A 17,073-nucleotide genomic window follows, 5' to 3' on the forward strand; every position below is an offset into this window, starting at 1 on the left:
TACCACTGAAATTTGTTTTTTTTTTTTTTTTTTTTTGTGACTGCAGCTAGCATTGCCTTAAGTAATACAAGGACTTATGATTTTTAAGCTTATGAAATAAACATAAAATATATTTTAATCTCTCGCCTCATGTTGAAATTTTAAATTGTAGACTACTGTTTTACTTAATACTCACCAGCAATTCACAGCACAGATTTTCCTAATTAAAATCACCCAATTGGTATGCAGCAATTTTATGGCATGTGAGTGTACTGTGAGTATTTAGCTTGCATCCTGGATAGAAAATATTTTGGGTCTGACCTTAGTAAATAAGTTAGGTTATATTTCAACTCAAAATTTGTTTTATTTGATATTCCCTCTGTTTTAATCAGTAGATGTTAAATTAGTATTTCACTTCAGCTTATTATTTATTTATAATGAAAAAGGTTTGATTTGTAACATAAGAGAAAAATTTAATACAGATGGTAGCTTTAGTAAATGTTTTTAAAATGCCAGACTCAAATCTGTTTGACTGTGCAAGTTACTGTGAATGCTTTGAAATATGTTAATATTGAAACTCATCGGGGATTTTTTCACTGCAATAATTTTAGTGAAAAGGACTCAATATTTTCCATGCATGGGGTTCAGGAAAGCCTACTTCCTGCCCTGGGAGTGACCCAGGGATGGACAATTAAAACACCGAAAGCCGTGGTCATCTTGATTGATTTAGAGATGGGTTAGATACCCAAATTGGTCCAGTTAGGGCAATCTTGGAACTTATTCAGCATCTATCAAAAGAGAGGTATTTTTCTGTTGTTGTTCGTTTGGAGTTATAAGGCTATAAGCCATGTACTGTGGGAAACCATCTTACTTAATGATGAAGCCAGCATAAAAAACAGCATTGATGGAGAGAGAGAGAGAGAGAGAGGGAGAGAGAGAGAGAGTGGATTGAGTCCTAATGATATTATTTGAGTTTCTGGACCAAGTTATACGTATAGTTCCATGAACTTTTCATTAACCCAAGCCAATAAAATCCCCATTTTAGCTCACATCAGTTTGGGTTGAGTTTTCTGTTGCTTATATCCACTTTTAAGTAACCAAGTAACATGGGTGAGATATATTGATTATGCCAAACCCCCAAGAGCTTATATCTTCATTTATTATAGTAGATTATGTTATTTTAACTGATTATTTGCTCCTCTCTCAGTAATGACCTTGCATCCAAACCCATTTACATGAGGCTGACATTGTCTACCCTGTGGATGGATAATACTTTTCTTCTGCAATGATGTCAGGTTTGGCCATGTGACTTGCTTTGGATAACAGGATGTTGGAAAAAATGACATATGCCGCATCCATGCAGAAGCTATAAGGGCTATCACATGGTTCTGACATTTTCCTTTTTTTTTTTTTTTTCCCTGTGCTAAGTGTCCATCAAATCCCAGGATGATTCCCAGAATGGAGAAGATATTTGGAGCAGAGCTTCAGCTGACCCATAGCTGACAAGTAACATGTACAAGAAATCAATTTATTTTATTTTAATCCTCATACTTTGGGATGGTTGTTACTGAAGTATAACCTAGCAAAAGCTGGCCAATATACATGCAGTCCTTGGAATGTTTGCCAAAGCTTATACTAAAAGCATAAATCTAGGGTGCCTGTAATGTTTGTCATTTATATCCTTCAAGTTACCAAAAATGAATTTGGGACGACTGATTACTTCTTTCTTATTTATTTGTTTGCTTATTTATTTATTTGTTATTTTGGTGTTGGTAGCCCTGTTATATGTAGTAGTGAGGTTTAGTAACTGGTGAACCACTGAATTCTCTGATACTCAATGTACTCCTTATAATAATATCTTCCTCGTAAGATTTTTGTACATACCGAGTTAAATACAATGTGGGACACAGAGTACAACACTCAGTAAATAGTAACTATCATTTTTATCACTATAAAAGAAAGTACCCTGAACTCCTTTTGATGCTACCTTGGGTGGGGTTAAAGCTAAGCCTAACCAATATTAAACACCACTCACTAACAGATGCTATCCTGGGGAGGCTCCCAAGACATTTCTTTTAAAATTGCATCTATAATATTCTAGGCAACAAAACTGGTGAGAATGCTGTTGAGAAGGTTGTATGGTAGTTGAAGGAATATATTGAAAAGGGAGATAGCCAGTTGTCTTCTGACTTTCTTTATATTCCAAGCTAAATGAAAAGAGAATGGACAGCTCCGGAGTCCCAACCGATTCCGAACCTAGTTCTGCATTCTCCCGCTCCTTCTTTCCTTCAACATGACAGATGCTGCTGTGTCCTTTGCCAAGGAATTCCTGGCAGGTGGAGTGGCGGCGGCCATCTCCAAGACAGTGGTAGCGCCCATCGAGTGGGTCAAGCTGCTGCTGCAGGTGCAGCAGGCCAGCAAGCAAATCACCGCAGATAAGCAATACAAGGGCATTATAGACTGCGTGGTTTGTATACCCAAGGAGCAGGGAGTCCTGTCCTTCTGGCGCGGTAACGTGGCCAATGTCATCAGATACTTCCCCACCCAGGCTCTCAACTTTGCCTTCAAAGATAAATACAAGCAGATCTTCCTGGGTGATGTGGACAAGAGAACCCAGTTTTGGCAGTACTTTGCAAGAAATCTGGCATCCGGTGGTGCTGCTGGGGCCACCTCTTTGTGTTTTGTATATCCTCTTGATTTTGCCCGTACCCGTCTAGCAGCTGATGTGGGCAAAGCTGGAGCTGAAAGGGAATTCAAAGGCCTCGGTGACTGCCTGGTTAAGATCTACAAATCTGATGGGATTAAGGGCCTGTACCAAGGCTTTAATGTGTCCGTGCAGGGTATTATCATCTATCGAGCTGCCTACTTTGGTATCTATGACACTGCAAAGGGAATGCTTCCAGATCCCAAGAATACTCACATCTTCGTCAGCTGGATGATAACACAGTCCGTCACAGCGGTGGCTGGGTTGACTTCCTATCCATGTGACACTGTTCGTCGCCGCATGATGATGCAGTCAGGGCGCAAAGGAACTGATATCATGTACACAGGCACGCTCGACTGCTGGAGGAGAATTGCTCGTGATGAAGGAGGCAAAGCCTTTTTCAAGGGTGCATGATCCAATGTTCTCAGAGGCATGGGTGGTGCTTTTGTGCTTGTCTTGTATGATGAAATCAAGAAGTTCACATAAATTATTTCGTAGTCTTTCCCCCTCCCCCGTGAACAGGCATGTTGTATTATGTAACATATCTTGAGCATTCTCAACAGACTGTTGGCTGTCTATTTATCAGTGGCAACTTTTTACTGGTTGAAAATGGGGAGCAGTAATATTCATCTGACCAGTTTTCTCTTGAAGCCATTTCCATGGTGATGGTGGGACTCAATTATATTTATTTCAGTCACTCCTGCTAAATGACAAATTTGAAGAAATAAAAAATACCTGAAATATAAAAAAAAAAGAGAGAGAGAGAGAATGATGCCAGCAGAGTTGGTCCTCAGGTCAGAACTGAGAAGGACACCAGAATCTAGTTGGTGCCCTTGAATAGTCCTCTTTATTTACAAGTGGCATTTGGCAAATGTGTTTTGCTAGAAAACAAAAGTTACATTTGTTGAACTTATTATTTAATATTCTTGGAAAAGTGGATAAGGACTTTGTATGACAGGAAATACTTTTTATGACAATTATTTCTGAATAATGAAGAGTAAGTCTTTTGAATGATTGAAAACAAGAGAGAGAGAGAGTAGGGGAAAGAAGGCATTGGGCCCAGAAATATTTTCTGGGAACTGTAGATAGTTCCAATCTTCCTTTTTTCAATAAAGATTATTTTCTCAGATATTCTCTTAAGGGCTAGAAGTTAATGGAGATTCATTCATTCAGGGATATTTACTGCTGCACTTACAATGTGCCAGGCACTGTGCTATGTACCTAGAGGTAAAATAGTGGGTGAAATCAGACATCGTCTGTGACCCTCAAGTAACTTATAGTCTAAGAAGGAACACAGATATTTAAGTCATAACAAATAAATTTGAAATTACAGTGAGTGTACCAACAAGGAAGGAAAGTTGCAAGAACCATGAAGATGTTTACCAAGGGAATATCACCTTGTCTGGAGGTGTCAGGGAAATGATGTGGCCAGATTTGAGTTTTGAAAAGATTATTCTGACTTCAGTGTTGAAATGAAGATTCAATAGTGAGTACAGACTATCAGTTAGAAGGTGTCAGCAAGGATCCCAGCAAGACATGTGGATGGCTTAGACCAGAGAAGTAACTGATAATGGAGACAGAAGTGGATCAATTTCAGAAATCTTTAGGAGTTATACTCAATTGAACTTGGAAAAGAATTGGATAAGAGTGTAGGAAGTGATATCAAGAAGAACTTCTGGATTTTAACTTGCCTTCTAGGACCTCATAAATGCACCATGAAATGGAAAATGAGTATATGCCCCAGTATAAGTTATGGCAGATAAATGGGACTTGATAAAATGTCCCATCACTGACACTTCAACTGAATTCCCTGAGAACCCTAATATTTGAAGAAGATTAACATATAATGTGTTTGTTACATAGGCCATAGCCAAAGCCAACACAAGTACCCAGAGAATAATGTACCACTTGAGGACAGAATTTGAATATTCCAGCTCCAGACCAAATTGTGACGTCAAACTGTTGTGTGGTCCTGTAATCTTCTCCATAACCCCTGCCTCCATGCTTGATGCCCTTTACTTGTCAGCTGCTTGACAAGCCTGAGGCATGTCACAGAACAGCATGTTCTTCAAGGAATTATCTATGTAACTTAATAAAAAGGAACTTTTACGACTTCAGCCATGCTCAGTGTTTATTATTTCTTAGTCTATATTAGAGTTATGGTTTAGTTATAAAACATACACTTATATAAAGAGCTCTATAATATAAAACTTATAACTCATAAGGATTATAAGAATAAACACTTAATGGGCACTTATTAGTATCTCTTATAAAAGAGGAAATTAGGGCTTATAAATATGAACTAACTTGCTTATGGGCTCACAAGTACTCATTATTGTTTAAAGCTATGGACTTGTTCCTTTGGCAAATATTTACTGAGTATTTACTGTATGCCAGGACTATTTTCAAGGAGATAATATAATCTAATAAATTCTTTGTTCTCTTAGAGTTCAAGCTCTATTTGAGAAGATAACCAAGCAAAAAAAGAAGCATATAATTTCATTTAATACCATAAAGAATAAAAAAGGGCAAGAGGTAGAATATGATGAGAACCATTTTTAAAAGTGCTTGGTCAAAGAACTCCTTTGCCAAAGGAAAATATTTGCTCTTAGACAGGATTGATGAGCGGGAATTCTGAGGGCAAAAAGCATTTTAGGGAGGAACAACAAGTGCAAAGGTCCTGAGGATAGAACAAACTTGGCAGATTTTACAACAGGAAAAAGAAAGCCATGTGTCTGGAATATCATGAATGTCATGAACTCAGGAAGGAGGAGTATAATTGGAGGTCAAGAGACTCTTCCAAGCCACAGTGAAGAGCTTATATTTTTATTCTCAGTACACTAGGAATCCATTGGAGGGTTCAAGCAGGAAAGTCATGTGACCTGAGTAGGATTTCAGAAGATCTTTCTAGTTCCTTTGTGGAAAATAGTCAAAGTAGGTACACCAGAGTGTAAAAAGAATGTCAGTTGAGGAGAGAGGCTGGTGGCTTGGACCACAGCTGTAGGAATAGACATATAGAGAAGGGGGTAAATGTGAGATGTCTGTTGGACATGCACTGACATTGTTTGCTGGTGGACTAGATGTGGGAGATAAAGAAAAAACAGAAATGGGCAACTTCTGAGTTTTCGACCAAAGCAATTAAATAATGAAGCTATACTGAAGAGTCAACCCAGATCTCCTAACACTCCAGCAGCCTCCTTTTAAAGGCAAGCATCTAATTGCCTGTTCTGATGAGGAATTCTTCCTTCTGAAGTCTTTTATTATTCTATCTATAGAGAGTTGGAAGGAGACTGATATTTATAGGTTGCATTTGAATTCAGGTTGCCTGCCTGGATGTCTGCTCCAGACTTCCTGATGAGGTTAGTGACAGCTGTGAGCAGAGGCTCTGCCAGGCACAATATACAGCTTGGTGTTCCGTTTCTCAGATCTAAATAAGATAAGGGGGCTGACCACATCAGCCTGGCTGGCCTTCTTGTTGCTGACCTTTGCCTGCAGTGTGCTTCCTGGATCTGGTGTCATGACTTAGTGGGAAAACTTTGGTACATGCCAGCCAGCATGTGATGACAGATGTGTTCTAGAAGAGAATCTCGACTGTGGTCAAGGGCATCAGATGGTTCCCAGAAGCCAAAAGATGACAGCATGGCTCCTTTGGCTCCTAGGACAGGCCCCAGAGCTCAGCGCCGCAGTGGAGTTGGGTCACCACTGTGGTTTGGATGGATGGCAGGGTGGGGTAAGCTTTCACCAAGCTGCTCCAGAGTTGACTTCAGACAAGACAATAAGGTCATGCATGTATGGTCAAAAGTGCATGTGTTTCCTGACAGAATTCATTCAAGGTTTATGGAAATTGACTTTATAACTTCAGCTGTGCTTGGCAATGATCATTTCTTGGTCGAAGATGCATGGAGGGTTCCTAGGATGTATTCTTACTACATATGGAAATCTAGACTCTGACAGTGAGTGGGTCATCATCCTTAACCCTTGAGATTCATCAAGTGTCTTGCTTGAGCATAGAGGAGAGTGTCAATCAGTTAGGATCCTGGTAGAAAACAAGACTCATCTCTGAAGGTCCAATAAAGAGAATTAACAAAGGAAATAATCCAGGGGTTTGGGTAGGGCAAAGAGGACATACAGGGCTGGGGAGCCACCCAGAGGTTAGTAGCTGGGCAAGCTGTTACCACTTAAGGCCTGAAGGAGACAAAGGGCACAACTGAGTCAGGTGAGACCAGGAATCATGGCAGGGACTGGAGAACTGAAGGAAGCAATCACTGCCGAAGAAAAGGCCCAGAATCAGGAGGGAATAGGGAAGGGTCCTCCCACATCATCTCCTGCCTGTCTGCAGAGCAGAGAGAGGGAGTAGAAGGAGAGATGTGGATCAAGAGGGGAATGCCAGCCTTCACTTTGTGTCATAGAATCTGCATCATCTTTCTACACATGCACACAGTCCCTTCCTCTTCCTTTCCTCTTTTCACTGATCTGTAATCTTTAAAAAGAAGCCTCACATCCATAAGCCAGCACAGGTGACAAGGTGAGTGAGATGAGAGTGAATGCTGCAGTATGTGGGCAGTACTGGGGTATAGGTGTTCTCCAGGGCAAGGTGGGGCCAAGGGAGCCATTATAGATGAGGTACCCTGGCCCGGACTCTTTTTTGCCGGTGAAGGCATTTGGGGCTGGTGTGGTGGTCACAGCACATTTCATGCAGACTAGGGGTAGAAATGAGAGCTTCAGAGACTTGCATCCCTGAACGGGAAGAGATGGGTTTGAAGTTGTTTGATTTAAAGCCCCCATATTGGTGTCTTATCCAATTTCCTAAAAGGGAAGCTCACCTTTTAGGGAAAAGATTTGGGAAAAAATACAGCAAACATATCTGGTTTGGAGATCAAGCAGAGGATGAGGGGGGACAAGTGGTGTCTCACTTTCTCTGAGGAGCAAGAGCTGGGAGGGGCCTTGGGTGAGCAGCTGGTCCATACCTGGTGAGGACAGATTGCACCAGAACCTGCAGAAATGTACCATGGTATTTTTTGTTATTACTGGGAAGTAGTGTTGTGTAAGTTTCAGACACAGTATACTTTTGGTTATGTATCTTTCTTATCAGTAAGAAAAATTCAGGCAAACCATAGTCGCATATTAATTTATAAATTGCATATATTATACGTGTATTATTATACTAATATATTGTGCACAAGGATTCTGTCCCTCTCTTTTTTCATAGCATTGTTGTGAGAATTAAACAAATATCTGCAAAACCCTTAGAACATGGCTTGACATAAAGCCAACAAAATACGGGTTACATTGCAGCATAAAACATACCTCCAAAACACAAGTTTTTTAAGAATGAGACCAATTATATATAACTTGAAGTTTGATATATTTTTTCATATCCCACCTGCATAACTCCCACTTTGGAGATCACCAATTAGGACTTTGTATTTGGTACCAACAGCTACCTTGAATGAACTCATCTTCCTAGCCCAACTGTCCTCATCTGTAGAATGACCACAGTTAATAGCAACTGCCTCATAGGATTGTTGGAGGATGAAATGCATTTAATCCAGTAAAACAGTTAGCCCCTGTCCTGCCTGGTACATCCTCATATGTGATTATTGTCACAAAAGTAATGGTCACTGTATTAAATCAGCACAGAAAAAGAATCATTCATAATCCTACAGGATCATATATAATTGCTGTAAAAAATAAGTTGGCACATTTTTAGACCTTTTCCTAAAGCTTCTATATACACACATATATATTTTGCATAATTGGAATCATAGTGTATATTCTGTTTATTGGACGCATTTTTATTGACTGTAAAATAGAACATCAATAATTTTTTACCCAACCCTTTTGTTGGTCTTTTATGATTTTTTAATGTTTTTCTAATTTAAACAATACTGTGGTGAATAATCTCTTTTAAAGCTTTGTTGAGATATAATTTATGTGACATATGAATCACCCACTTAATTATACAATTCAGTTGTTTTTAGTATGTTCAGAGTTGTATAACCATCACCACAATCTAATTTTAGAACATTTTGCCACTCTAAAAAGAAACCTATACCATTACAGTCATCTTCCTACCTGTCCCAGACCCAGGCAGTCATTAATAACCTACTTTCTGTCTCCATATATTTATCTTTTAGGACATTACATATCAGCGGGATCATACAATAAATTGTATTTTGGAACTGGCTTCTTTCACTTACTGTAATATTTTTACAGTCAGCATTTTGTAGCACTATCAAGTACACCATTCTTCTCTATTGCCAAATACTACAAGGGCTGAATATATTTTATTCATCCATTCATCAGTGATGGGTATTTGGGTTGTGTCCATGATGAATAAACTTATAGATTAACCCTTGCACACATATTAACTTTTCCCTTTGAATGCATTCCTAGACATAAAAATGCTGGGTCAAAGATTATGCACATAATTTCTTGACATTTATATATCAAACACTTCTAATCCAATCCTTATCTCTCATTTGAGCATATTAATTACTTCCTTTGTCACTTGAAGGGTAACTGCTCTCCATCCTATGAACAAAACTTGTCTTTTGTGCTTCTTGTGGTACCTAGAGATATTTGCAACTTCTAATCTGAGACTCACCTGTGGGGATGCTATCCTGTTTTGGGTGTCAGAGACTCTGATGGACATTAATATTTCTAAAGAGAACAGATTGTGTTTACTTGTATCAGTCTTCATCATTTTCAACTAGACCCCCTATAGTCTGGTGTTAATGAAAATCAACAGACTTGTAAGTGGCAGATAATCTTTTAAAATTGTCTCACTTAGTCCTTTTTTCAGTACATGTTTCTAGGTACTAGCCTCTCGAAAGTGTTTAATACCTAGAAAAATAATTTCTTATGTCAGTGGAATTTTGACGCAGGATTTCACACACAGCACATAGTCAGCTAAGTATAATTGGGTACATAATCTTATTTACTTAAAACATGTTATAGAAACACTGACTTTCCCCTTCCTTTAAAATTTTGAAGATAAGTGAAAATTTGTTTTCTACATGCTGTGATTTTTAATCCAACATAGCTGTTAAACTGTTGGGGTGGCCTCCTGGTTAAAATCTACTCACGCTTTTTCTTTATGATATGAAAGGATCCTGAAGGGAAGGCAGCTGGTGGATAAGCATCAAGCCTCAGCCTTAGTCTGTGTGAGAGCTTGATAACATTTACAAACAGAATGATCTCTGTAGCAACCAGCTAGCTGCAGATAAGAGGACTGCCTCAGTTACAGCTGTGCTCAGTCTTTCCAAAGCCTGAACAATATTCACTGAATGATGGTGAACAGCATAGATTTTTGCACCCTCATTTTCACCCTTGAGACTCCTCCTCCACTGACCTCTGGTCAGAAGCAACAAAGGTAATTAAAATACTCTGTTCTTTGTACAAAGACCATCCACCACTTCCCCCGAGGCTCCCTAGTGTTGTCATTGGTGGTGCTAATGGGTTTTCCTTGATCTTGACTCTGCTGCCTCTTGGGAGCAACACTCCACACTATTCTTGGCCTAGATGAGAAGAAAATTCGGCAGGGTCTAAGTGCTGATATATCCCTTTTAAGAATGAGAAAGTTGAGGCACAGTTATTTTGTGCCTCCTGGCAGCCGAAGTGTAAAAAAATTAAATACAGATTTCTTATGATTTCAGTATAAGAAGTCCAGAGACTAAACAAAAGTACCTATTGCTAAACTCTTACATCTCAGTGAGCCAGTGCCTGCAGTGGTGGCCACAGCCTTTTAAAAATAAATGCTGCAGTGAGTACACCTTTGGTATAAAAAAGGTGGGAGGTTCTGTGGTCAAAAATTTGAGAAACACTGGGTAGATTCTTGATGGCAGCCCTACTCAGAGACTCCCTGGTGAAATCCTGAGATGAGCAGAGCATAAGTATGTTTTTTATGGGACACCTAATAACATTTTAAAGAGCTGATTTTTTGTGATATACACAGCCAGAATGAACTTCACAGCAGACATTTTTTTTTTTTTTTTTTTTTGGTTTAAGAGTACACAAAGGTATTCAGTTAAAATGTATGTCTGCCTTTGCTTCTGAGATTCTCTCTTGAGAGACAACCCTTGATTTCAAAGCCTGAGATGTGCAACATGGCATGTGCTACCATGTTTGTATGCATATGGGCATATACGTGTAAGTATGTGTAGTGTGGTTTGAATTTTGAGTACACTATTTACATTGCTCTTTTACTATGCCTTGCTCTTTTACTTTATATTTATATTAGAAGTCACTCTACATAAGTAAGCATATGGAAGTTGGGCATTTGATTTAATACCCACATAGTATTCTATTGTATGGAGGCATCACAGCCCATTTAACCAACACCCTATTGAGAGACATTTAGAATATTTGTAATCTTTTCTATTATAGACAGTGCCTCAGTGAGTACTGTTGTACAATTGTCTTTGTCACCATGGTGCTTCTTTTTATTTTTTCTTTTTATTTTTTATTGTCTTTCTATTATAATTGTTTCACTTTTTCCCTCATTGATACCCCCCACCCAGCCCACCCTTTTTCCCACAGTCAGTCTGCACCCCGTTGTCTGTGTTCATGGGTTATTTTTGTGTGTATATTTTATTCATTATGTTGTTATGATAGTTCCAATTTTTTCCTTCTTTGTTCCCTTCTACCCAGTACCCACCTTACCCCAGAAACCCCACCCCCCTTAGTTCATGTCCATGGGTTGTGCATACACATCCTTTAGCTTCACCCTTTCCTATATACTTCTTTTCTTTTAATGAACTAATTTTTAAAAGAATAAAAAATAACAATTCCCTCTCTCAGACTTAAGATCCTTTATAATCTTATAAAGGACAATAGTCGAAGGTTTCGTGCTCCTCTAGCTGCTTCAAGCTGGACATGGTCATCATCCTAACTACCTTTGGGTCCAGAAATCCCTAATAAGAGTGGGGGTGTGGAGGGGATGGTGGCCTACCCACACGGGGAAGGATCTTGCAGACTCCAGGTCAGTTGGCTCTCCCTGGACCATGGTATACTTGGTTTAACAGGCTGGAACCCTTGTTGTATTCTGGGGGCAACAGATTTGGCAACAGGGTTAAAAGGCATTATTCAATCCATAGTCACTTGATGACAAAAGGCAGGGATTAATTTTTTAATGTCCCATATTAGGGGAGAAAAAAAGGCTCCTTGGAGAAAGGTGTGCAAGGCATGTCACACCTGTCCAAAACCCTTTTGCCCACTATACTTAGTTTGGGCTGAGGGGAATATTTTAGGTTTCCCCGCTCTCAGACCTCTGGGCCCTTTCTGTCCAAGCCATTAGGATACAAAAGAGAAACCAGTTTTAAAGTGAAGCCCACAGACCACCCCATGCTTCGACAACCCAGCCACTTAGTTCAGCCAAACCATTGAGTCTCAGGAAGCAGCAATGCAGACAGGATTAAGTGAGGCCTATACATACAGACAATCACTTATGTAATGAGATTATAGGCTTATGCCATCTGGTTCAATTTTGCTCATTTGTTTGTGTTCTTCATTAGTCTCCTGTAATAGGTGATATAGGTGTAATAGGTGATAATAGCTGATAGCATAAGTCATAGGTTATTTATATTAGTTCCTTTACTAAACCCTTCCCCTACTTACCTCTTTCTCTCCCCCCTCCACCTGAAAACTGCTTTTCTCTTCCTTGTTCAATTTTGTTCATTTGTTAGTATTGTTCATTAGTCTCCTGTATCATATGGTATTTTTCTTTTATTGCCTGGCTTATTTCACTAAGCATAATTGTCTAGTTCCATCCATGTTGTCGCAAATGGCAGAAGTTCCTTTTTTCTTTTTTCTGCATAGTATTTCATTGTGAAAGTGTACCACAATTTTTTAATCCACTCATCTACAGATGGGAACTTAAGCTGTTTCCAGCACTTGGCTATTGTAAACAGCACTGCTATGTAGATAGGGGTGCCTAGGTTATTTTGAATTGGTGTTTCAGGATTCTCTGGGTATAATCCTAGCGGTGGAATTGCTGGTTCAAAAGGCAGTTCCATTTTTAGTTTTCTGAGGTAATTCCATATTGTTTTCCATAGTGGCTGCATGAGTCTACATTCCCACCAGCAGTGCACTAGGGTTCCTGTTTCTCCACATTCTTGCCAGCACTTGTTTTTTCTTGATTTGTTGATGATGGCCATTCTGACTGGTGTAAAGTGGTATCTCATTATGGTTTTAATTTGCATCTCTCTGCTGATTAGTGATGTTGAGCATTCTTTTATATGCCTATGGACCCTCTGTGTATCCTCCTTGGAGAAGTGTTTCTTCAGGTCCTTTGCCCATTTTTTAACTGGGCTATCTGTCTTCTTTGTGCTGAAATACGTAAGTTCTTTATATATTTTGGAGATCAATTCCTTATCTAATATATCATTGGCAAATATGTTTTCCCAATAGTTGGTTCCTTTTTCATCTTGTTGATGTTTTCTTTTGTTGAGAAGAAACCTTGAATTTGATGTAGTCCCATTTCTTTAATTTTTCCTTTATTTCTCTTGCCTTAGGAGATGTATCAGTGAAAATATTGTTAATGGGAGATCTGAAATTTTCCCGCCGATGTTTTCCTCTAGGATTTTTATGGTGTCACATCTTACATTTAAGTCTTTGATCCATCTTGAGTTTATTCTCGTGTGTGGCGTAAGTTGATGGTCTAGTTTCATTTTTTTGCACGTACCTGTCCAGTTGTCCCAGCACCATTCGTTGAAGAGGCTCTTCTCATTCCATTTTATGTTCCTTCCCCCTTTGTCAAATATTAGTTGACCATAGCGGCCTGGGTTTATTTCTGGACTCTCTATTCTGTTCCATTGATCTATATGTCTGTTCTTATGCCAGTACCAGGCTGTTTTGATTACAGTTGCCTAGTAGTATAGTTTGATATCAGGTATTGTGATTCCTCCTATTGAGTTCTTCTGTCTCAAGATTGCTGTGGCTATTTGGGGTGTTTTTTGGTTCCATATAAATTTTTGAAGTATTTGTTCTAAGTCTGAGAAATATGTCACTGGTATTTTAATAGGGATTGCATTGAATCTATAAATTGCTTTGGGTAGTATGGAGATTTTAATGATGTTGATTCTTCCCATCCATGAACATGTTATATTCTTCCATTTATTTGTATCTTTCTTAATTTCTAATTTCAGGGTTATGTAGTTTTCTGAGTACAGGTCTTTTACCTCTGTGGTTAAATTTATTCATAGGTACGTTATTTCTCTTGTTGCTATAAGAAATGAAATATTTTTTCTATTTTCTATTTCTGATATTTTATTGTTGTACAGAAATGCCTTTCTTTTCTGAATATTGACTTTGTACCCTGCTATTTTGCCAAATTAACTTATTAGGTTGAGTAGTTTTTTCATGGAGTCTATAGGGTTTTCTATGTACACTATCATGTCATCTGCAAATAGTGACAGTTTTGCTTCTTCTTTTCCAATTTGAATGCCTTTCATTTTCTTTTTCTTCTCTGATTGCTGTGGTTAGAACTTCCAATACTATGTTGAATAGGAATGAGAGAGTGGACATCCTTGTCTTGTTCCTTACCTAAAGGGGAATGCTTTCAGTTTTTGTCCATTGAATATGATGTTGGCTTTGGGTTTCTTGTATATGGCCTTTATTATGTTGAGGTATGCTCCCTCTATTTCCATTTTGCTGAGTGTTTTTATCATAAATGGATGTTGTACTTTATGAAATGCCTTTTCAGCATCTATTGATATGATCATGTGGTTTATGTCTTTCATTTTGTTTATGAGGTGTATTACATGTTTGATTTGCAAATATTAAACCATCCTTGCATCCCTGCGATGAATCCCACTTAATCATGTTGTATGATCTATTTAATATGTTGCTGGATCCTGTTTGCCAACATTTTGTTGAGGATTTTAGCATCTATGTTCATCGGTGATATTGGCCTGTAGTTTTCTTTCTTTGTTGTGTCTTGACCTGGTTTTGGAATTAGGGTAATAGTGGCTTCATAGAAAGATTTTGAGTGTCTTCCCTCTTCTTGGATTTTTTGGAGTAGTTTGAGAAGGGTCGGCATTAGTTCTTCCCTAGATGTTTTGTAAAATTTGTCTGTGAAGCCATCTGGTCCAGGGCTTTTGTGTGCTGGGATTTTTTGTATTACTGTTTCAATTTCACTCTTTGTTATCGGTCTGTTCAGGCTTTCTACTTCTTGATTTAGTTTTGGAAGATTAGATGTTTCTAGAAATTTGTCCGTTTCATCTAGCTTGTCAAGTTTCTTGCCATACAGATGTTTGTAGTAATTTTATACAATCCTTTGTATTTCTGTATTATCGGTTGTGATTTCTCCTCTTCTGTTTCTTATTTTATTTATTTGGATCTTCTCTTTTTTCTTGATGAGCCTGGCTAAAGACTTGTCAATTTTGTTTATCTTTTCAAAGAACCATCTCCTACTCTTGTTGATCTTTTGAATTGTTTGTTTAGTCTATATGTCATTTAATTCTCTCTGATCTTGATGTTTTTCTTCCTTCTACTCGCTCTGGGCTTTGTTTGTTGTTGTTCTAGTTCTTGTAGCTGTCAGATTAGATTTTTTATTTGAGATTCTACTATCCTTTTTAGGTAGGCATGTATTGCTATGAACTTTCCTCTCAGGACTGCTTTTGATGTGTCCGATTGGTTTTGGGCTGTTGTGTGCTCATTATCACTTGTTTCCAGAACCTTTTTTATTTCTTCCTTGATATTATTAACCCATTCATTATTTCATAGCACGTTATTCATTCTCCATGAGTTTAAATGTCTTTGAGTTTTTTCCTTGAGGTTGATTTCTAGTTTCAAGACATTGTGATCTGAGAAGATGCTTGATATAATTTCAACTTTCTTGAATTTGTTGAGGCTTGTTTTGTGTCCTATCATGTGATCTATCTTTGAAAAAGTCCCATGTGCATTCTAAAAGAATATATATGTTGCTTTTTGGAGTGAAAAGTTCTATATGTATCAATTAAGTCCAAATGACCAATAGTGTTGTTCAGTGCCTCAATATCCTTGTTATTTCTTTGCTTTGAAGATCTGTCCATCATTGACAATGGGGTGTTAAAGTCCCCTACTATGAATGTGTTGCTGTTCTTATCTTTCTTGTAGTCTTCCAATATTATCTGTATATATTTCGGTGCACCTATGTTGAGTGCATATATGTTTACCAGTGTTATATCTTCTTGATGGATTATTCCTATAAGTATTATAAAATGTCCTTCTTTGTCTTTTTTTATGGCCTTTTCTTTGAAATTTGTTTTGTCTAATAAAAGTATTGCTACCCCAGCTTTATTTTCATGTCCATTTGCTTGGAATACTTTTTTCCATCCCTTCACTTTCAGTCTGTGTAAATCTTTTGTTTTGAGGTGTGTGTCTTCTACACAGCATATATATGGGTCCTGTTTTCATATCCATTCCACCACCCTATGTCTTTTAATTGAAGCACTTAATCCATTTACATTTAAGTTTATTATTGACAGGTATTTATTCATTTCCCTTTGTATCTGTATTACTCTTCCTCTCTCTTTTTCTTCTTTTTCCTACAGCATTCCCTTTAGCATCTCTTGCAATGCTGATTTGGTGGAAATGTATTCTTTTGTGTCTTTCTTTGTCTGGGAAACTCCTTATTTCACCTTCCATTTTGAAAGAGAGTCTTGCTGGGTAGAGTAGTCTTGGTTGTAAGCCTTTGTTTTTCATTGTTTGAAATATTTTTTGCCATTCCCTTCTGGCTTGTAGTGTTTCTGTTGAGAAATCAGTTGATAGTCTTATCAGAGCTCCTTTGAATGTTATTTGCTGTTTTTCTCTTGCTGCTTTTAGGATTCTCTCTTTGTCTTTGAATGTTGCCATTTTAAATATGATGTGCCTCGGAGTGGGCCTTTTTGGGTTCAATCTCATTGGGATCCGCTGTGCTTCCTGTACTTGCATGAATTTTTCTCTCATCAAGTTAGGAAATTTTTCTGTCATTACTTTTTCAATTAGGTGTTCTGTCCCTGCTTCTCTTCTCCTTCTTGTATCCCTATGATTATAATGTTGTTTCATCTCATGTTGTCTTGCAGTTCTCTTAAACTCTCTTTGTTCTTTGTCTGTATTTTTTTATTTTATTGCAGTGTTTGGGAAATTTTTTCTATGTTGTCCTCTAACTCACTTATCTGATCTTCTGCTTTTTATATTCTGCTTTTGATTGATTCTACTGTGTTCTTCAGTTCAGAAATTGTATTCTTCATTTCTTCCTGGTTCTGTCTGATAGTTTCTATGTCCTTTTTTATGCTGGTGTAGTTCTCAGTAAGTTCCTTGTAGCTTCCCTGTACTTCTTTGTAGTTTCCCTTGAGTTCTTTATAGTTCCTGTGGAGTTTGTTGTAGTTTCTTTGACTTTGTCAAGTTCATTGAGCTTCCTCATTACT

The 17,073-nt window shown here is 38.1% G+C and overlaps 1 pseudogene; it reads left to right on the plus strand.

The window, feature by feature from the left end:
* The first annotated feature begins 2,272 nt into the window (after positions 1-2,272).
* Positions 2,273-3,382, plus strand: LOC150004690 (ADP/ATP translocase 2 pseudogene; annotated as a pseudogene).
* The last annotated feature ends 13,691 nt before the right edge of the window (positions 3,383-17,073 follow it).

This window comes from Furipterus horrens, unplaced genomic scaffold, assembly GCF_987537825.1.
Source record: "Furipterus horrens unplaced genomic scaffold, mFurHor1.1.pri manual_scaffold_7, whole genome shotgun sequence".
Classification (NCBI taxonomy): Eukaryota; Metazoa; Chordata; class Mammalia; order Chiroptera; family Furipteridae; genus Furipterus; species Furipterus horrens.